General features: G+C 33.0%; 1 protein-coding gene across 1 annotated transcript in view; it reads right to left on the bottom strand.

The window, feature by feature from the left end:
* Positions 1-7500, bottom strand: part of Oatp30B (Organic anion transporting polypeptide 30B) — a 330565-nt gene that overhangs the window by 57300 nt on the left and 265765 nt on the right.

The raw sequence follows: 7500 nt of genomic DNA, 5'->3' as shown, positions 1-7500 counted from the left end.
TATATATATATATATATCTATACAGTATACCAAGGCACTTCCCCCAATTTTGGGGGGTAGCCGACACCAACAATGAAACAAAACAAAAAGGGGACCTCTACTCTCTATGTTCCTTCAGCCTAATCAGGGACTCAACCGAGTTCAGCTGGTACTGCTAGGGTGCCACAGCCCAACCTCCCACATTTCCACCACAGATGAAGCTTCATAATGCTGACTCCCCTACTGCTGCTACCTCCGCGGTCATCTAAGGCCCCGGAGGAAGCAGCAGGGCCTACTGGAACTGCGTCACAATCGCTCGCCATTCATTCCTATTTCTATATATATATATATATATATATATATATATATATATATATATATATATATATATATATATATATATATATACATACATATATACATAAATAAATATAAACACACATATATACATACATATACATATATATACACATAGTATATATATATACATACATCTCTCTCTCTCTCTCTCTCTCTCTCTCTCTTTATATATATATATATATATATATATATATATATATATACATATATATATATATATACATATATATATATACATATATATATATATATATATATATATATATATATATATATATATATATATATATATATATATATATAACTTGAGGGACGCGGAGCCTTTTAGTCTAGTTAATTAAATGCCGTATTTTTTCGAATAAAAATATATTCATAAAAGAAAACGGGGTCATCTTTTATACCTAACAATGCCTATACGTTTAGTACGATGCAAAAAATTCCCTGACCTCCCTTTTGATGTAGAAGTTCTTTCAAGCAGAGCTATATTTACAGCAGCACTCACTTGTTACCCATGTTTCAGCCTTTATCATTACAAAAAACTATACTTTTGGATTATCATGATATAGGAAATTCATAATCATCGTGATCATTCATTATTGTCCTTTGTCTCTAAGCCGGAGGCGATACAATGAAGTTCGTGGAAATGACCGAAATACGGAAACAATGGCCTATTCAACTACTAGCGTTTACTGATCCAATAATACTAAGTATCTGGGACCGGCCCAATGCCGAAAATAAAAGTTCATTTCCTTCTAAAATTTTAATTTCGTAGAGACAACGGATCCTCGATTGATGGATGGAAAAAGGACAGCAACGTTTGTACAGTCACTCATATAAGTTGATGGATGTCCGGGTGTTTAAGAGAGATTTCCATGTCACCCCTTTCTGGACGACAGGTGTCTGGGAGTGCGAAAACGGTCAACTGTATAGTTGAATATTTGACCGGTCTCACGCTCCCAGACACCTGTCGTCCAGAAAGGTGTGGAGTATGAATCTCTATCAAACACCCTGACATCCATAAACTTACATGAATGAATGTACAAAGGACGAGCATTAAAGTAGAACACCCAGGATTGCCCTGCGGGATGTACTTTGGCATAACATTAAATTAGAGAAAAAACAGGACCCAAGATCATTGGGTTGAATAAAATGCCATCTTAGACGAGTTCAAAAAATACACCCTGATATATTTAGCATATCAAATTTACAATTAGAGTTACGTTGGTGAAGACATCACGGTCTTTGAGGAAACTACTGCACAACAAGCTAGTTTAAATGTTTAAAGGTCGCTCATGAATGGCAGAGGCAGGGGACAGTGACATTGCCCTAGCAATCAGGACAATGCCCTAGAGACTGACCATATATTATATGATCAGCGCCCAAGCCTCCTCTCCACCATAGCTAGGACCAGGGTGGGCCAGGCTTGTGGCTGCTGATGACTCAACATATAGACCTATAGGCTCCCCAACCTTAGCTCACAAGGATGGTAAGGCTGCAGACACTAATGACACTACCGAGTCTGAGCGAGACTCAAACCCCCGACTGGCAAATACCAGGCAGAGACGTTACCAATCAGGCCACAGCAACAATTTCACCGACGTGACTTCATAAATGTTCAACATTTCATTTGTTTCTAAGTTCTAAAGGAAAAATCGCACCACGCCTATCTGACCTAGTTCTGTTACCTGTTGTATGTAAACATTTTATTGATGTAATTTAAACAAAAGGACATCAAATGCGTTGCTTCTCGAACTGGAGAACATTAAAATGAAAGAGAAAAGGGAAAATTCTCAAATACAAATTCGACAAAACGATTCTTATTTTGGTCAACAAAAGGTATTTTGCTATCATTCGTATAAAACACTGCTAAGGACTAGCCAAAATGTTCCTAACTATCAAACATCACTCCAAATGTAATGGTAAATGGACAATTAAGTAGGAAATAAGAAGAGAAAAAAAAAACGCAAAAAATGAGTGTCAAATTTTAACATACAACTCCACACACAAGCTCTCACAAACTAAAAGTAAATCACAAATAAATCCTTACATTATGATAAAGTAAATCGCAAATAAACTATTGCCAAAATCACACTTGGGACACTAAAACATTTTTAGGTAGCATTGAATGTTCATGCAGAAACCTATTTACCACTTCTGGAGAGAGAGAGAGAGAGAGAGAGAGAGAGAGAGAGAGAGAGAGAGAGAGAGAGAGAGAGAGAGATGATATTATTAAACAGGCCAATAACGTCAAAATATGGAGACGAAAAACAACTGGACAAATGCACAACGGAATCCATGACAGTCAACTGACAAGCACAGTTTTTAGAAGAACGTATAAATTCCAAAATCACAGTTAATTGGATAATCTTGAACCAAAACAACCAATGAGGTTTCAGCATTATTACTGTACTTATATATTATAACCAAAAACGAAGGACGATCAGACATGTTTACCCAAAATGCATTAACAAAAATATAAAATATCATAGGGAGAAAAACTAACATGGCAGCGTAAATACATCCTTGGGATAACAGTTAAGAACAATATTCATCGGCAAATATTTCAGCAACCATTAATTTGCAAAAGATTCGAGTAACTTTTCGTACGATTCATCTAAAAAAATATGTTTCAAGTAAAGAAATAATAGATATCCGAATTTGGTTAAAATTGTGATACCAATGTTTGTTCATGCTGATTGACAATGATAATAAAAATAATAATTAAATAATCTGTCAAGATCAGTTAAAAAATTGTAATACCAATGTTTGTTCATGCTGATTGACAATAATAATAATTATTAAACAATCAGTCAAGATCAGTTAAACTGACACTTATCGGAAACGCGAGTTTATCTTGATTTACTGTTAAATAATCTAGAATGAAATATATCTGGTCTTACTCGATTTCTTAAAAAATGTTTGGAGGTGTATAATATATATATATATATATATATATATATATATATATATATATATATATATATATATATATATATATATATATATATATATATATACACATATACATATATATACACATATATATATACATATATAAACTGTTGAAATAAAAGTACACAACCTTGAGTATACTTAGTATACACTCTGCCAAGATAACTTTTACCTTTTAAATCCAGGCGGCCAGGACAGTCTTCGCTAAACACAGAGGGTTGAGAACAAGGTAATATGGTTACCAACAGGCATAAGGTAACTATAAATGAGAATCCACACCACAGAGCATGGCAAGACACTGTCCACACAAAGCTGAACAGATACTCTAGTCTAGTCAGTTATGCAAAGCGCAGGTTTAAAGAAGGTAAGATGCGTGACCCAACTACTAAAGGTTTTCATGTTAAAGGCGCCTATTTGGAAATAAATATTTAGATTTCATTTGAAGATGGTATTCACAAACGTCTATGATACACCATAATTGTATTATTATCATTATTAATATTAATAGCTAGCTACAACCCAGGTTGGAGAAGCAGGATGATATAAGCCCAAAGACTCTAACAGGGAAAAATTGCACAGCGAGGAAATAAGATAAGGAAATAAACTACCAGAGAAGTAGTAAACAATTAAAATTAAGTATTTTACAATTTGGTTAAAAAAAATTCATCGGCAAATTATGAGGTTAAGAAATGTTTTGACCAGAAATTTTGTTAATATACAACTTTACTGCCACCATTTGGCGAACGTAACCTCGTGGCTGTCAAAACTATATTCGATTAGCAGTTAACAACAAACATCATTCCGGGTACAACACTGCTGCTTAAAGCACCTGACGATCGTTGGAGTGGAACAAGCGAGTGGTCTCACTAGGATATAATTCGTCGAGTCGAATAACAATGGGCTCAGTATGGCCTATTACATGTAAAGATGTTTTCCCGGTTTTGCTACACTTGAAAAATATTCGATTATTCTGAGTCTTTGTAGTTTGTTGGGATAAGCCCCGGACCGCCAGAAAATCGAGTAAAAATATCCGAAATCGGCTCTTTTTCAAGGGAATGATCACAGAATGATATAGTATTAAATTCACTAGTTTTGTAAATGCTTGTCCCAACAACCGACATACTAGGACAGGGTCGTGAATGGTATTTGTACTTGGCTCTCCATATACTGCCAAATATGCAAAGCTATTGTTTACTTCTATTACTTATTCATAATTTAAAACAATAGGCCACATGGGAAACAAGTTAAAATTATAAAAAACTATAGAATTATTTAAAAAAAAACTAATCCTGGTTTCCTTACTAAACGACCTGAAACTGACATCAACATGTCCACCAGACAGAAGTTAGTGATGTCAGCGTACTTATATAAAAATGGAGTAATTACTCAAAAGTGTCACTATTTGTGAATTGTTTACTTTATGGACACTTGAGTAAATCCATTTTTAATTCAGTATATATTTTGAATGTATATCAAATGTACGCTGGCATCACAAACTACTGTTCGACTATGTCAGTTCCAGGTCGTTTAGTAAGTAAACCAGGCTGGGTTTCTTTTTATAATCTTAACTTGTTTCCCAGATGGTGGATTGGTTTAAATTATGAAAAATTAATAAAGGAAAACAATAGCTTTGCATAATTTGGTAGTACATGGAGAGCGTGGTCTTGTAAACAAATACCATAATTATTTAGTTGATATTCCAATGGCATCAATAACTAAATTGTACAGTTACTCAAATGTATTATCAATAACTAAATCGTACAGTTACTCAAATGTATTATCAATAACTAAATCGTACAGTTACTCAAATGCATTATCAATAACTAAATCGTACAGTTACTCAAATGCATTATCCATAACTAAATCGTACAGTTACTCAAATGTATTATCAATAACTAAATCGTACAGTTACTCAAATGTATTATCAATAACTAAATCGTACAGTTACTCAAATGTATTTTCAATAACTAAATCGTACAGTTACCCAAATGAATTATCAATAACTAAATCGTACAGTTACCCAAATGAATTATCAATAACTAAATCGTACAGTTACCCAAATGAATTATCAATAACTAAATCGTACAGTTACCCAAATGAATTATCAATAACTAAATCGTACAGTTACTCAAATGTATTTTCAATAACTAAATCGTACAGTTACTCAAATGTATTTTCAATAACTAAATCGTACAGTTACCCAAATGAATTATCAATAACTAAATCGTACAGTTACCCAAATGAATTATCAATAACTAAATCGTACAGTTACCCAAATGAATTATCAATAACTAAATCGTACAGTTACCCAAATGAATTATCAATAACTAAATCGTACAGTTACTCAAATGTATTATCAATAACTAAATCGTACAGTTACTCAAATGTATTTTCAATAACTAAATCGTACAGTTACCCAAATGAATTATCAATAACTAAATCGTACAGTTACCCAAATGAATTATCAATAACTAAATCGTACAGTTACCCAAATGAATTATCAATAACTAAATCGTACAGTTACTCAAATGTATTATCAACAACTAAATCGTACAGTTACTCAAATGTATTATCAATAACTAAATCGTACAGTTACTCAATTGTATTATCAATAACTAAATCGTACAGTTACTCAAATGTATTATCAATAACTAAATCGTACAGTTACTCAAATGTATTATCAATAACTAAATCGTACAGTTACTCAAATGTATTATCAATAACTAAATCGTACAGTTACTCAATTGTATTATCAATAACTAAATCGTACAGTTACCCAAATGTATTATCAACAACTAAATCGCACAGTTACTCAAATGTATTATCAATAACTAAATCGTACAGTTACTCAAATGTATTTTCAATAACTAAATCGTAGTTACTCAAATGTATTAACAACAACTAAATCGTAGTTACTCAAATGTATTAACAATAACTCAATGGTGTTCAATTTACAAAGTATGTCATGTATAACAATTTACAAGTTCGTGTAATGGAAATTGAAGTAATCCTAAATTTCTTAGCAATCCTCCTGTTGGAGCCCTTGGGCTTATAACATCTTGCTTTTCCAACTACGGTTGTGGCTTGGCTAGTGATAATAATAATAACACAAAATAATACAACTGGACAGCTTTATTTATCTCGGCCATAAAGAACTCCACAACGACCTTGACCTCGCATGTCAATGGAAGCAATCCAGTGACCGAATAAACTCACTCACTCACTCTCTCTCTCTCTCTCTCTCTCTCTCTCTCTCTCTCTCTCTCTCTCTCATTACCTTGGAGGGAAGGAGTCCACATCAGGTAGAGGCGTAAACTGCTGCTCTTCGTATTGCTGACGAAGTGTGGCTATCTCCTCCTGCCTTACGGGGCTGTACTGGCTTACACCTTCCCCCAACATTGCTCGAAATCAAATTACTTTTCCAAGATTGTCATTCTCTTCTTAAACTTTCGCTTCTTCTTCTTCATTTAACTCGTCTACAATGACCTTCCTGAACTCATGGCTGTATACGTTCACTAAGGTCAATATGACCGATATATACTAATCCATAATAATAACACTTCTAAATTAATAATTCTTGAGCTTCATGTTCTTATTATAAATGTAAATCTGATTAATGAATAAAAAAAGGTCAATATTAATGACTGATTGCCCAATGGCATGAAACGTCAATGATAGATTTATTGGTGGTAGAATTTTCTATAATACTAATGTCATTTAATTTTCACTTTATAGATCATCGATTAATTTCACTGTCGAAATAATACTGCAAATTTACCGGTTCAGTCCTTTAGATTTCTTAGTAACAAATCTATTAACATCAGCTGTCGTATTGCATTATGGATCTTTTCCAAGTCATAATGCAAAAAAAAATAAAATTATAATGTTTTAATTTTCCATTCCTAGTTTTCGATAACAACTGGATTATGATATTTTCCAAAACCAAACTTCTGTCCGAAACCAGCTAATCAGTTATAAATGCTTAATTTTCTTTCGTGACACAAGCAAATGTAATTAAGAATTAATATAATCACTTCACAGCACTTGATACAAACGGTTGACATAAAAAAAAACAATAAATAAAACATGTCGAGTTTTCTCAGGTAAACATCGGCAAATTGGACAAAATCACTTAATTAAACCAGATATAAAAGAACTGTCAATTGAAAATGGATGGAAAGAACTTCAACTAGAACTTAAGATAAAAAA

Source organism: Palaemon carinicauda, chromosome 33 (genome assembly GCF_036898095.1).
Source record: "Palaemon carinicauda isolate YSFRI2023 chromosome 33, ASM3689809v2, whole genome shotgun sequence".
In the NCBI taxonomy this organism is placed as follows: Eukaryota; Metazoa; Arthropoda; class Malacostraca; order Decapoda; family Palaemonidae; genus Palaemon; species Palaemon carinicauda.
Note: the sequence above shows the minus strand (reverse complement) of the source record. Positions and strands in the feature narration are given on the sequence as shown.